Raw genomic sequence first — 16,073 nt, forward strand, 5'->3', positions numbered from 1 at the left:
ATCAGTGCATTTTATACCTGGGAAATGTTTGGAGAGGCTAACTTGTTTGCAGTCCAGCTTCTGTCCTTAGCTAGTGAATGGCAGAGCTTGGGTAACTGATGTCTGATTTGTGCCAGGCCATAGTTTCCAGAAACCCCCACTCTGCTTGTTAGCAAGGCCACATCTGCACACCCGTAATGGGTGTGTGACTGCTACCCAAACCATTGATTTGTGGTTGATTCTGGCAATCTGGCATTCCTCTAACACCAGTCTTACCAAAGGGTCCGAGTCTCCAGTTTGTTTTGGAGATACAACTGGAAGAATGTGCCATTATTTTTTGGAGAAAAGTGTCCAGAAATATAGAGTGAGTGTGAATGGGTTAGTTTATTTCTTGGCATGCTCAGCGAATATTTTTCAGATCCTGAGATTTTTCAGATCATTCTTGGTGAATCTTTTTCAGATCATTCTTGTTGTGAATTCTGTACATGTATCTGAACTTCCAGTCATATTGTTAAATGCCTGTGAAAAATAAAGCTATGCATTCTGCAGTTAGTCTAGGTGTCAGGATCTCGGGACAGGAAAACACCTTGTTTTCTAAGCAACTAGTTGTTGGTGACTATGCCTGGTTGGGGTATATTCCTTTAGCAAGGAGAAAGGCAAGATATAATATCTTCTGAATCTAGCACGACTTCTAATGTTTCTTGGTAACAGTAATAACAGCACTAAAATCTTTGTCATGAGTGCTTGGCAGTCATTACTTCTAGCCTTTGAGACAACTGTAAAAGGGGCCAGAATTCTTAGCCTCATTTTATGGATGATTCAGTGGAGGCTCAGAAAGGGTGAGGAAATTGCTCAGAAAGGGCGGTAAGTGGCAGAGCTGGGATTTTTGTACCTAAGTATGTGGCTGGCTCCAAAACTCTTGAGTCTAACTGCCATGGTGTATCACTCTCCCCACACTAAAGCTGCTACATCGGCTCATGAGCTCAGACTTTTCTAGAAGTCTTGGAGTGGTGAAAAGATTTGGTTCAATGTTCTCTATAATGAACCAGCCCCAGATATACCTATGTAGCTGGAAGATCTCCTTCTGCTACAGTACTAACAATTTTGGTAATATATCTCTCTTCCTTTCTCTCTCCCTTCCTCACATATTTATGAAATATCTACCCTACAGTAGACATGGTTTCTTGTAAATACCTTGCTAGAGAAGACACATCAGTTCCTGCTCTTGGAGAGTTTATGATCTAGTAGGAGAAATTTCCATTACAGTTTTTAAAATATCACAAGTCACACTCCATTATAATTGTAATAATGGATTCAGAGGAGTACAGAGAAATACAGATAGCCAGTTCTAAGTGGTCCCAACCTGAGCTTGCAGGAAGGGGAGGGGCAGGGAAGGCTTTCCTGAAGAAGTGATCTTTAGGATGAGAGGAAAAGAATGAACAGGATTTGGCCAGATTTGGGGGAACAGAAGGAAGGAAGGGATGTAGCAAATAGTTCTGGGCACAGGACACTACAGCAGGCACTTAGAGAAGTTTTGCCTGCACAGCTAGAATTTGGTAAGAAGGCAAGTATGGAGGCTCAGTGTGGAATGGTTGGCTGGGGCCAGGTTACGCAGGACCTTGTGGGCCATGGGGAGTTGTGGACTTTCACAAGTTCTAAAGCCGTCATGAGAGCTCCGATGCTCCTCCATGAAGAGGAGAACCATCTGCAAGAAGTTCATGACTTTGGTCTGGGAATAGCTGTTCTTTACTGCTCCCTGTGGAGCCACACTATGCTCACAGACGTGCTTCATAAGGAGGTAACAATGTTGGTTGGGGCTACTTCCCTCTCCCAAGATGTTGTATTTTAAAAATGTCTGTAAGAAACAGAAATATGAAAGATGAAAATATCTTTCCCCCTGGAAAAACAGGCCATTTTATTCTTCCTATTGCCTTTTTATTGCACACTATTGGAAGGTAAATGAAGGCAGGAAATGCAATCTAATCTCCCTTTGTCAGTACTCAGGGGAGAGATTCTCAGAGACAGCACATTTCCAGGCTAAGTAGAGATGAAAATGAGATAAAGCCCGGTGATTTAGATGTTACAGCTGTAAATTATGGAAGACATACATTTTGTGAGCTTCCAGTTTCTTTCCTGAAGTTAGGATGGGGAAAAGAAATGAAGAACCTTGGGAAGGGATTCTGTAAGGAGGTATACAATATACATTTAAATCTGTATATTTTGTTAACGTAATCTTGGTTAATTAGGAAGACTGCTTGTTGAACAGATCTGAAGTGTGGTGAGGGAGTTTTAAGTTTTCTATTTTACTATGTATTTTCTTAGATATAAAATCTAAGTTTTGTATTTTCATGTACAGCCAATATTCACATTTGTGAAACAGATTGACAGTTGTGCCTAAGCAACAAGGAAAGCTTAAAGGGCATAAAACCTCAACCATGACATTTATGATACAGTGTTATAGTAGGAAAAAAAAGGAAATATCAAAACTCCTCAATGAGACTCTAGTCCATCAATCAAACCTAAAGTAGTAGTATTAGCAGCCTATTTGCTACTTTATGAAAGCTCAGGGTATGGATTCTAGCGTTTCTAGCAGATTAGGGCCCAGAAATTATACCAACACCCACCCAAGTGAGGCCTGCCTATCAAGCTTTGATCTCCCCAGGCAACCACAGTGATTACCTTCATTCTCTTCATAAAAAAATACAAATGAGGGGCGCCTGGGTGGCTCAGTGGATTAAAGCCTCTGCTTTCAGCTCAGGTCATGATCCTAGGGTCCTGGGATCAAGCCCAGCATTGGGCTCTCTGCTCAGCATGGAGCCTGCTTCCCCTTCTCTCTCTGCTTATCTCTCTGCCTGCTTGTAATCTCTGTCTGTCAAATAAATAAGTACAATCTTAAAAAAAAAAAAAAAAAGAAAGAAATACAAATGGACACAAATCCATCATTGTTGATTCACCTTCAAGCAAGGAAGTCAATGACTTCCAACCCATGGACTCCAAAAACCTCCATTAGTACTCTTGGGTCAAAAGGAAGACTCAGTGATAGCTCTCATGAAGTAAGATGGCCCCATTAGCACTAGAAAAAAAAAAAAAAAAGTCAAAACTTGAATCTTTAAATTTTCAAATTTTATAATCATTTATCCCAGAAACTTGCAGGTGACATGGATTGGTCCTTAGAAAGAAAGAACTATAGACTGGCTTCCTGGAAAGACAAGCAGATGTGCCCAGAAATAAATAGCCAGTTGTGGCCTGCAGCATTTACTGTGACCAGTATATAATTGGAACCCTAATTTGGTCATAACTGGAATTTATTGTTAATATTGGATTCTGTTTCCTGAAAGTTGATTTCTCTTCCCTTGTATAGAGTCTTCTTTGGGACTGAACCACTGAAAAGAAAGATGTCTTTCCTAGAAAATAGGATACGGAATCCTCTTAGTTATCCTCCTCAGGGGTCAATATTTGCTGCCTGTGGGCTATACTCACATGTCTCTGTTCTGGCTTCTGTGGACCCATGGCTCTGCCCTCCAGAGATTTGTCCTCTTAGCTGGGGAAATAGTAAATATACATCGAAGATAAATGTCACTGTCAGGTAGTGTGGACACCCCACTGTTAAGTGAATGAAGCCATGGGGACTCCTCTTCACAGGAGATACAGAGGCTCAGTTACCTCATGGAAAGTGCTGTTGGTCTACTTTGCACCACCACTAGACTTTTGTCCCCTTAGCTATACTCATTTCTCTCAGTGATCCCATGTCTGTGTTTTAGAAATAAATATGCTGGGGCACCTGGGTGGCTCAGTGGGTTAAAGCCTTTGCCTTTGGCTCAGGTCATAATCTCAGGGTCCTGGGATCAAGCCCCGTGTTGGGCTCTCTGCTCAGCGGGGAGCCTGCTTCCCTTCCTCTCTCTCTGACTGCTTCTCTGCCTACTTGTGATTTATGTCTGTCAAATGAATAAATAAAATCTTTAAAAAAAAAGAAATGTGGTAAAAAAGGTAAAAGCCCACATATGGAGTTATTCTGAAGAAAGAGCTTTGTTTAAGTTAGAAGGCAGCTCTCAAACCTGAGAGTTGTCTAGTTCAGAGGGATGTGGATCTGTGCTCTGACCTCTGGGCCTTGACAAATGGAATCACCCTTAACTCCCTCTAAAAGAAGCCAGCCATAGACCTAACCTGGAGCTCCCTTCCTGGAAGCCTGAGTCTCTCTTTGGGGCAGCAGCCTGTGAGGAGGAGGGCAGGTAGAGCGAGTGGGGAGTGTGAGTGCCTGCTGGAGAACTGAGGCCTGGTTTGTCAGGACCCAGGAGATGTACCTGCTACTGAGGCCGGGCCTGCGGGTTCTGCCAGGTGGGCCAGGCCCAGGAGCACACAGTGGTTCCCATCATAATAACAGGAACATCTGGGGAGACACGGGCAGGAATGCAGGTGTCTAATGAGATGAGTGGAGCCCAGACACAGAGATGTCTTATTCAGGACTCTTTCCTTATGAGCGACAGAAGCTCAATTCTTCCTGATGTGGCTTCAACAGAGAGTATATCGGCTCACCCCTGAAAAGACCCAGAGCAGGCTGGATGCAGAGCTTCAAACTATGCCATCAGCTCTCTCTGTTTCTGCCCTTCCCCTCCTTCTTACGTTCCCTCAGAACTGCTTGGCTCTGGGCATCTTCCCTCTCGGGTGGTTTCCTCCAGCAGCCCTTGGCACACAGTTTTTTGAAGTGAGTCTCACTGGAATGATTGGGCTCTTACTCTACTCCTTGTGGCCAGGGGATGAGCTGCTTGGCCACATCATAGGTGTACCTTAGTGCCCCACAATGAGGGTAATCCAACCCAAACCATAGGGACTGAAAGTGAGAGAGAAGCAGGCCCTTAAAGGCAAATCGGATTGTTCTGGCCATTTTCTGAGCTAGCATGTGGTCTTTGTCGGCACCCACCATGGCATATGGTGGCTGGAGCCAGAAAACCTAGAAGGTGATGGTGCAGCCCAACAACCTCATCTTCAGATACTTGCAAAACAGATCTCAGATTCAGGTATGGCATAAGGTACAAATGACCATGCAGACAGAGGGCTGTGTCATTGGTTTGGATGAGTGCATGAACCTTGTATTAGGTAGAGCAGAAGAGATTCATTCTAAAACAAAGTCAAGAAAACAAGTGGGTCGGATCATGCTAGAAGAAGACGGTATTACCCTGCTCCAAAGTGTCTCCAACTAGACGTGATCAATGAGAAGGCCATGTAGTTTGTTTTTTCAGACGGCCATTGTTGGGAGCATTTTTCCAAAACATTTGTTCATTAATTGAATAATTAATTGTTTTGATTGCCTTCATGTTATTATCAGATGAAAATACATGCTGTGGGATTGTTTCTATTAGAAAAATATTGCCGTGGGCAAGCAAAAATTGCTCATGTGCTCTTAGGGTTCTGTCAATAATCAGCAGTTGGGAAGATGAATGATCAGGCACCTGAAACATTGATCTGTGAGCTGCTGGGCCTAGCTTCTGGTGTGGGGCATAGGGCTCTCACCAGCCCTGCTGGAGAAGAGTGTTTTCCCTGTGTTTTTAATGTAAAACGAGCATAGTGTATGGAATGGAAAAGTACATCAGATTCATTTTTTAATGCCCTTCTATACTATTGTAGAGCCATAGTAATGAGATGAGTAATCTTAAAGTCAGCTTTGGTACAAATGATAACACTTGAGTTAACTTCAAGGCTCTCTCGTTAATTGAGGCCTAGAATGTTGGAAAAGACCCTATAAATCATACTTTCCATAGGTAGATACTGATGCTTGGGGGATAAATGCACTGAGGAAGTTAAGATACTGTCTTCTCCTTTTACAGGGTCTAGTCATGAGCAGGTCCTCATTCACACCCCACTTAGAAGCAGTTTCATTTTTACAAATATGCTTTGGTAGTATCCATCCATTACTGCCTCAGTTTCTCTGCTGTCCTGACTGTCACACTCTGGAAAAAATTTGCCTTTATAGGATCTCTGGTTTCAGTAGAAAAGAAGAGAAGGAATCATGCAAAAGAGCGAGCTGCCCACCTCCGGAGTCAGGATCCTACTGGTTTTGCCATGGTGGAGAGAGGACTGGGCAGACAGTCTTCCAGAGCTCACTCAAGTGCTAGCCTCTCCAAACCCCACATTTCTCTTCTGTAAAACTGGGCTAATAACATACTTACCCGATGGTGTCCTTTAGAGTGAGTTCCTGCCACATGGTAAACACTCAACACACAGTCATTATTCTCCTATATTGCCTGCCCCCCTCCCCCTCCTCAGTCACTGTTAATGGGCTGTTATTCTCCACTTTGACTTAATAGGTATTTTCTTTAGAATTTACACCCTTGTCTTCTGGAGCTTCTCAGGTGTTTTCCTCCAGCAGCCCTTGGCACACAGTCTTAAGGACTGATCATTCCTACTTTAACATGAATGAATTCAGTTAGTCTTTCCTCCTCATTCCTGGATAGAAAAGATTTACATTTTTGATAGATAGATATACATTTCGATGGGGATGGGTGGAGTTGGTGGGAGCCCAATGAATTAGCTCGGTCTGTAGAATTTGGGGCAGTGACCTGGGCCTGAGGGGTTGCTGCTGGACTTAGTTGTTGGCGAGCATGCCACGAGGCTGGAAAATAGTAGAGCTTTGAATGGAGGTGTGCGGAAGGGAGAATGCTATCTGAAGACTTTCTTTGATTCAGAGCTTTGCTACAGAATGAATGGACCTGGCAAAGGAGTGAAGAACTTCCCATGTTCTCCTGTCCCTAGTAATTTCTTGCCCCCAGAACTTGGGCCGGAGCTCCTAGGACCGTATTAGGAGGTCTCATCTGGAAACCAGCCCCATTTGTGATATTGCTTCCCTGGGCCAACGAAGTCAGTAAACAGCTTTCTGGAACCTCACCAGTTCAGGAAATGAGGGGCTGCCTGCACTTTACAGATAATAGTTTTGTGATGATTGGCCTTCCTACACTCGATAATGTTTCTTCACCACAGCCCAAGTGGAGTGTCTCTGAAGGGATCAGCTTTAGTTCCTTCCTTTGCTTAATATATGCCTTGCACATAGCAAATACTCCACAAATGTGAAATCAAATTGAATAATTAATAATTTTCCTATTAATTGAAGAAAAGTTTTAATTTTAATTTTTATTTTAATATTTTTAAGATTTTATTAAGAGGGAGAGTGAGTGAGTGAGAGCAAGCACAAGCAAGGTGAAGGACAGAGGGGGAAGTAGACTCCCCACTGAGCAGGGCACTTGATGTGGGACTCCAGATCGTGACCTGAGCCAAAGGTAGATGCTTAACCGACTGAGCCACTCAGGTGCCCCAAGAAAAACTTTTAATTTTTAAAGCATTAGGAGAATAATTAGGGATAAGTGATATGGTATGACGTAAATGAACTTTATCTTTTAGTTTTCTGATATTTATTGAATAGCTTTGGTCATTTATTAAAAGAATATCTCAAGGAGCTATTTAGCTGCAAGTTTTTAAAAAAACATTTAATACTTCTTTATCAATTTCTTAATATTTAATGCAACAGTGAACTTTTTCAAATAAAACACTGCATTAGTCCAAATTTCTGTTTTTAAAGAAAGGATTTAATTACCATGTTTTAAATTGTCAGATTCAGAACAATTACATAACGTCTGGAAAAAACAAACAGGTGAAATCAACATAAGAAAGTTAAATGCAAACTTTTGTTCACAAAATCATAAGTTTTTCAGTGATGCTACCTCTTACTCCCCTGAGGATCTCATTGCTACAACTACTACAGGTATTTTATTTTTCAAGGTTAAGTAAAGACAGAAATCATCAATTTCTCAAATACAGATTTAGGATGTGATTCCGAACCGGTCTCTACTCACAGCTTTCCACATAGTCCTCCCTCAGGTTTTTGCCAAGAACTAACTTAGGCATCTTCATCTCAGTGTTGGTCCTTTTATATTATTTACATTTTTATTTTGAGGTGTCATTCCTTTTCACTTCCTAAAAGTGGGTGTAATGCCTAACAATAGTGGTGCTTTGGCTATCCTCCGAAGATATTTGCAGAGTGCCTACCTAGACACTATGCGAGGAGCAGCAATGTAGGGGTGCCCGCTCGCCTACACTGTTTCACGGCAGTCTCTCAGAAGTCTCCTTGATTAAAAAAAAGTGTCCTTGGACTGTGGACTTCATTTTCAAGAATTTGATCATCTTGGGGCACCTGGGTGGCTCAGTCAGTTAAGTGTCTGCCTTGGGCTCAGGTCATGATCCCAGAGTCCTGGGATCCAGTCTGGCTCCCTGCTCAACAGGGAGGCTGCTTCTCTCTCTCTCGCTCCCCCTGCTTGTGTTCCCTCTCTCAGTGTGTCTCTCTCTGTCAAATAAATAAATAAAATCTTTAAAAAAAAAGAAGAGTTTGGTCCTTTTAAGACCTATGACAAGAGGAAAATGTAGTAGTAGTAGTAGTAGTAGTAGTAGTAGTAGTAGTAGTTGTTGTCGTCGTCTTCCAGGCAAAGACTTAGTGAGAACAGAGCCATTGTGGAAACTTCCGTGCTCCAGCCACATCCCCTTCTCTGGGGATGTGCCCTTGCTCCCACCCCTAGAGCTGTGGGTTGTGATGGCTCCACAGCTGTGTCCCTCACTGGGCATTGCCCTAGACCGTGGGAAACTGCCTCTCCCAAGGTTGGCTCCCTCCAAGTGGGGTGCTGAGAGCCAATGACTGCTTGATGAGAGGTTACAAAGGCCCAGCCCTCTTGCCTCTATTGAGGGCACCTCTGCAGTCCAGGCTCCCTGTGGGATCTATTTTGAAGCTGTTGAAACCACATTGTGGTCCACCTTCTCCCTCCCTCCCAATCCTGCCCCCCTCACATCTTTACAGGTACATCTTAAGGGGTACCGCCTTCACCCCAAAAACCCATCTGACGCAGCTCTTCATCATAGAGAATATTTCTAAGAAACTCTTCTAACAGACACTATTGTTGGATTTCTTGAAGTGATCTCTAAGTTTTAGGAAGAAACAGTTAGATGTCATGGAAACAATGGCAATGGTTTTGAAGTTTGGTGATACATGGACATTTTGAAGACAATCAAGGGAAGTTTTCCTGGTGTGGTTACACCCAGGCTTAAAATAACATTTATGGGAGGATGAAGAAATACAAACCTGCCAGAGGGATGGGCATTAGGGGGCACCAGAGGGCAGCAAAGTTAAAAGGAGAGAAATACTACAGGAAATCATTTATTATAGAGTAAAAATTTTAAGTTTTTAAATAAGTGTTTTTAAGAAATCACCAAATGCTAACGTGGGAGCAATCTTTTTTAGCTACAGAATCACACTCTGGCCTGGAGATTCAAATGTTGCAAAAAATTAGTTGAAAAGAGCCTACCACTTACTATTCCTATACTCTCTAACTACAGAGATCCGGAAATGATCATTAGCTGTCAACTGAAGAATTCTCTGAATTAGGTGTTCTTCTATGATTTATAAAATAATAAGGTCTTAACGTGGTTAAATATCATTCCTGATAGTACATTTGCCTGGAGTATAGCAGCCACTCAAGTGTTTATTGAATGAATGCAAGAATTGGTGGATAAGATTGGGAGTTGAATGCAAATTCTGGATTTATCTATTTATTTTATTTTGTTTTGTTTTGTTTTATTTTTACTACTGAGAGGAATGGAACTTAGTTCAGAGAAGCTGCACAATCTGGCGTGTCTAGGTGGCTCAGTCAGTTAAGCGTCTGCCTTCAGCTCAGGTCATGATCCTATGGTCCTGGGATCCAGCCCCCCATGGGGCTCCCTACTCAGCGGGAAGCCTGCTTCTCCCTCTCCCACTCCCCCTGCTTGTGTTCCCTCTCTCGCTGTTTCTCTCTCTCTCTCTGTCAAATAAATAAATAAATTAAATTTAAAAAAGAAAAAAAGCTGTACAATCTAACGGGTCTTCCAATATTATTGGTTATTATTGCAATTAGATAAATATGTCATTTTGACTTTCTTAAAAACATAGGATGAACTTCTAGGAATCTAGTGGTAAGACATAATCAAAGGTATGAACCAAATCTCCATGTAGATATTTGCTCATTACAGTTACTTTTAACAGGGAAAAATTGTCAGTGGCTCATATATTCAACAATAGGGAAATGCTTAAAGAATTTAATAAACTCTGTAAGTCATTATGTGATCATTTAAAATACTTTCAAAATATTTATGTCATTATGTGATCATTTAAAATACTTTCAAAATATTTGAGTATTCATTTTAAATGAACTTTATTTTTAGAACAATTTTGTAATTACAAAAAAATTACAAAGATGGTACAGCAAATTCCCATATATTCAACACTCAGTTTCCCCTATCATTAACATTCAGCATTATTATGGTGCATTTGTTATAGTTAATGAACTGACATTATTATCAACTTAAAGCCTTCATTCAGGTCTCCTTAGATTTTACCTAATGTCATTTGTTTGTTCTGGGATCCCATCCAGTATACCAGTGATATTTTGTCATGTTTCCTTAAACTCCTATTGAGTATGACAGTTTTTCAGACATTCCTTCTTTTCGATGTCCTTGATAGGTTTGAGGAGTATAGTCAGATATTTTGCAGACTGTTTCTCAATTGGGATTTGTCTGATGTTTTTCTCATTATTAGACCGGGGTTATGGGTTTTGTGGGGGAAAAGCCACAGAGGAAGAGTACCATTCTCATCAGATCTTATCAAGGGCGCACACACCCCACCTGCCTCGTTGCCGTCAATGTGAACCTTGGTCACTTGCCGGAGGTAGCATGTAGCAGGCTTCTGTAAAGTTATTCCTCCCGCCCCCCACGTTCCATACTGTATTCCTTGGAAGGAGGTCATCACGCGCAGCTTATCCTTAGGGAGTGGGAAGTTATATTCCACTTATGCGAGGGTGGAATATTGACATAAATTGTTTGAAATTCAGCAGAAACAATTTATCTAGTCTCCCCATTATTTATTTATTCAATCATTGATTTATGGCAGGATGGACTCACGGGTATTCATTTTATACTTTGTGTTTAACCCAACACTAATGTATTTACTCTTTTGCTCAGATTGCTCCAGCTTTGGCTATAGAGAGCTCGTTCAGCTGGCCGCCGTATGCCTTTGGCTTACTCCCATCTTTGTATGTGTATTTATTTTCTGCAGTATTTCCTCACTTTTTTACTCGAAGATGCACAAGGCTCATCTCTTATGTTTCCTGTCCTAGTCCTGGAAATAACTATTTCTCAAAGAATCCCTAGTTCCTTTTACTGGAGAATGGTATTAGAAACTGAGATCTGGGGGCACCTGGGTGGCTCAGTGTGTTAAGCCTCTGCCTTCGGCTCAGGTCGTGATCTCGGGGTCCTGGGATCAAGCCCCACATGAGCTCTCTGCTCAGGGGGAGCCTGCTTCCCCCTGTCTCTCTGCCTGCCTCTCTGCTTACTTGTGATCTCTGTCTGTCAAATAAATAAATAAAATCTTTTAAAAAAAAAGAAAGAAACCAAGATCTAGGCACCAGGTGTGCTCTTTGCTATTGGGAAGCATTGTTAGTGGTATAGGACAATGTTTATTATAATCTGAGATTTTAAAAATATGTAAAGTTAGATAAATAGTGATATCAATTGTGTATATGTAAAAGCTATAAATATAAGTTCAGAGAAGAGTTAAAGAGCAAAGACCAAAATAGCAACAGTTTATTTATCAAAGGACTGTAGGATTTTTAGATTTTTATACTTTTCTTCCCTCCTCCCCACCCCATTTCTGGCTCATGAATCATGTATCTGGCAATTATAGAAAAGAAACAGCAACTAGTGCTTTTTTTTAACATTAAAATTGTTTTTTATTTTTTAAAAGTCTTTTAAATTTTTAAAAATATTTAAGTTAAAAAGTTTAAATTTAAATTAAAAATTTAAATTTAAGATTTTTAAAAATTAAAATTGTTTTTAATTTTTTATTTATTCATTTGAAAGAGAGAGCACACAAACAGAGAAGCAGAGGGAGAATGAGAAGGAAACTCCTTGCTGAGCAGGGAGTCCGACATGGGGCTCAATATCTGGACCTGAGATCAAAACCTGAGCTGAAGGCAGCCTCTCAACCATCTGAGCCATCAAAGTGCCCCCTAAATTATTTTTTTAAAAGTAAAATGAGGCACAGGGCACCTGGGTGGCTCCTTTGGTTACACATCTGCCTCTTGATTTCAACTTAGGTCATGATCTCAGGGTTGTAAGATCAATCCCCATGTCCAGTTCCACGCCGAGCCTGGAACTTGCTTAAGATTCTCTTTCTCTCTTTCTCTGTGTCAAATAAATAAATACATACATACATGCTAAAATGAGGCAGATCTTACCCAGCTCCTCAGACTGTATCTTACAAATCATTAATCATCAAGGTATATACCAAGAATTGAATCAGAAGTTGTTATCAACATCTGTTCTGAGGAGAATTTGAGGACAGTTAATGTAATGAGGGAAATTTCCCAGTGACCACAGTGTGTTGAGATGTACTTACAGTATTAAAATAATTCAACAGCATTATTCTTATGTTGGGATTTCTGAAACTTCAGTAAGTCATAGTATCTGCCATACCTACCTACCACCTGTACAATATATGTTTAATGGTTTTCTCTAAACTGACTTTTTTTAGACTTTAGGTACACTTTTTTTTTTTTAAGATTTTATTTATTTGCCAAGCAGAGAGCCTGATGCGGGGTTCTATCCGAGAACCCTGAGATCATGACCTGAGCCGAAGGCAGAGGCTTTAACCCACTGAGCCACCCAGGCGCCCCTAGGTACACTTAAGAAAGAAAAAAAAATTTTTTTTCACTCCCCAAAGTAAAAATCTATCATGAATAGAATATGAACACAAAACAAATTACATTGGAACAAAACAATCATTAAAGTTAAAAAAAAAATAAAGTGAAGGGTGTGCTGTAGTAAAGTCAGCGTGTTAAAAATATGGTCTAAAATTTCTTTATGGTTTTGGACCTATTTCAGCACCTCATCTTGCTTTTTTTGCTCCTTCCAACTAAGCTGCACTGTCCTTAACTTAGAGCTTTTTATTGGTTACCAGTCTCCCTGTTATGCTGTTTCTTCTGCCTGGAGAATTTAGTTCATGTCTGTTCATTTGCCAGCTATCAACTCATCCTCAAGGAAGCCATTCTCTGTCTTCCTGACTTGATCAAATCTCCAGTTATGGTTCTTTCCTTCATATACTCTGCTTTGGAGCACTGTTCCCAGTTGGGATATTATAATAGTTGTTTGAGTGCCCATCGTTTTAGTGTCCTCCATGAGGGTGTGGATCTGGACACACTGTTGTATTCCAAGCATGTTGGATTGTGCCTAGCCTATAGGAACTCACTAAATACTGAAATGTATGAATAATCGAATATAACACTCCCTAGGTGTTTGACATTATGATTGGTGAATTCCAAATATCACTTGTGAGTGTCGTATTTTTCCTCTCCTCTTAATTTGTAGCCCCCCGCCCCACCCCAGGTCATGTTGAATTTGACTAATGATGAGGGATAGGAATAAACACCAACTAGCTTTTTGTGACCCTGAGAAGGATTTTAAGGTTCAAGCCTTGTCCTCCTCCTTACTCATCTCAGACTCCTGCTGGCTGGCAGCTGACGTCCATCTGGGTTCAGCAGTGAGAGGTGGGTTGGAAGAGAGAGAAGCCAGAGTATTTGTTCTGACACTGCTCTGCCTCTTAGAGAGGCTCTGGCAAGGGTATTACGTCTCCTATGCCTCCAAGCCCCACACCCCCAACTCGTTGCAGTGTGATACCTTCCTCACTGGGGGACCTCAACCACTGGGCTGTAGCCACCTGCTCCCTTTGTCTATCCCTCCTAAGGGTGAGTTCAGCTCACCCTTGACTTTTTGCCAAACTCTGGGTTGCCTTGTGATCCCCTGTTTGGCTTCTCGGCTTGTCCACCATCTGTGTAGCCAGGTCCCCACGTTATATACTCCCTTTGCTTCAAATATTCAGAGTGGTGTGTATTTCCCTTCTGGGACCCTGATTTCTTCAGAAATCTGGCTAAAAAGAGGAGAAAACAAGCAAGCTTGTACACCACTGTGCTGGTAATAAAGTGATTTCTTCAGTAAAATAAATTTGCAATAGTCTTTTACTATCAAATCCTAGGAGTCAGTATGGCCCACAGCCTAAGATGTAGACCAGTCTGGGCGTGCTGGGAATGGTCTGCTGGCAGACGGGCCCTAGACTAGCCCAGATAGTGTTGGGCGCACCCAGGATAGTTTCCTAACACCTTGCTAGAAAAGAAACTCTCATTTATTTTCCTTCTTTTTTTTTTTTAATTAAATTAAATTAATTTTATTTATTTATTTATTAGAAGTATTTTTTTGTATTTTTTTATTGTGTTCAGTTGGCCAGCGTATTTTCCTTTTTTATGTCTTTATTCCCTCTTTCTCTCCTTTCCTTCCTCCCTCTCTCTCATCCTTCTTTTTTTGAAAAATATCAAAGAGTAAATCAAGTAACAAAGCAAAATGAGAAAGGCATAAGGTGACTCAAACTAGGGTTCTCCCCCTATAAGTAACCATGTGGCAGAACCTGATGTGCATTTTTACTGGAAGAGCTCCATTAAGTACGGTTTTCAGCTCTTTATTAAAGAGCATCTGATACTTCTGATTCGCTCTCCATGCCCCGAGCTACAGATGAACCACCTTCCCTTGCACGGGTTTATGGCTGTACTTCTTCCTGATTCAGTGCTAGAATGCATACATTGCTTAGGGAGGGCAATGACTCACTGATTTGTGGAGAAGAATTGTTGAGAAGTTCTGGAGCCCAATCCTTAAAGGCAGTCTGCATTTTGATGCTGAGGGAATTAGTCTGTATTAATTCCTGGTTCTCTGACTCTCTGCTTTATATGTAATATCTAACCTTTGTTCTTTGGGTTCCTGTTTAAAATAGGAAGCATGAATCACAGACTCTAATTTTAACTTTCCGAGAAAAGGGTTAACACCAGCTCTTGTTAGTGTCCTCAACGTACTTTTCGCCTCGGGCTCTAGGACCTATATTTTTCCTGTTCTTCATAGGGCTGGGGGTGGGATCAGTGCTCTGTAGGGGAGGGGAGGATCCCATCGTGGCTTTGCAGTGTCATTCAGTTCATTATCTCCCTGCTCTGAGTAGAAAGCTTGTAGTTTTATTTCCTTCCCAGCCCTAGTATATGGTCAGGAAATGAAAGAATGAATTCTAAGAAGGACCCCTATTCAATTCTTTAAGTTATCGAAATTCTACGAATTCTTTAAAGTTGAGGAAGGTGCTGATATCCTCAAATGTCTCTGGCTATTTCCATTTAGGGTTTTCTCTCTCCATCATGTGGTGAAGACTGGCTCTCTGTCAGACACTGGGCTCATGCTGGGAGTACAGACAGTGGTAGGAAGACCTGGTTACCACTCTTGAGTTGATAGCCTAGAATAGTCACTTGTTCACCTTTGGAAATATCTGTATTGGAACAAGAATGTTTAACTCCTATAATCTCCTGCAACCTCTTTAAGTTTGGAACACAACATTGGCTTTCAACTTTTCATGATTATGGCCATATTAAGAATCACATTTTATAGCAGACTCTGCACACACACCCATGTACACACGCACGGTTTAAAATTCAAGACACTTCACAAGGTAACCTCTGATATTTTCCATTCCAGTCCATTTTTTAGTAGAGTTGCCGGTTTTGACCATTGTGTCGATTTTATGACCCACAGATGGGTTGTAACCCGCAATTTGTTAAAAGCTGATATCAATAAAATTTGGAAATGTTATACAAATTAGGATAGCCATGCTCCCAGAAGATGATTAATTGACTTGGCTGAATCAGAGCTAAGAGTGCAACATCCTAGAGTTTTCTCTCTTGCCTCTAAATTTCAATAGCACCTATATAGATAATTAACTTGGCAATTAAATATATGCAGTGGGGTTTTGAAGCATATTCTTCTATTGTCTTAAGCACTAATTAAATTTTTTTGAGTATTACTAAGCATCTCAATATAGCATGTCTGTGTTTCTTTAGAGCCCCACGTGACTCACCATAATAACTTATATGGAAGAGTCGGTGTTAGTTTTATTTGAGATTAGATACTGAAAGACTTCCTTTGTAGATGATCAGAAAGGACAACAGGCTTTA

General features: G+C 41.1%; 1 protein-coding gene and 1 pseudogene across 8 annotated transcripts in view; both read left to right on the forward strand.

Moving 5' to 3' along the window:
• Positions 1-16,073, forward strand: part of MCTP1 (multiple C2 and transmembrane domain containing 1) — a 519,900-nt gene that overhangs the window by 13,373 nt on the left and 490,454 nt on the right. The gene's annotated exons all lie outside the window — the stretch shown is intronic.
• Positions 4,899-5,177, forward strand: LOC116860337 (annotated as a pseudogene).

This window comes from Lontra canadensis, unplaced genomic scaffold, assembly GCF_010015895.1.
Source record: "Lontra canadensis isolate GAN:19392208 unplaced genomic scaffold, GSC_riverotter_1.0 scaffold4, whole genome shotgun sequence".
NCBI lineage: Eukaryota > Metazoa > Chordata > Mammalia > Carnivora > Mustelidae > Lontra > Lontra canadensis.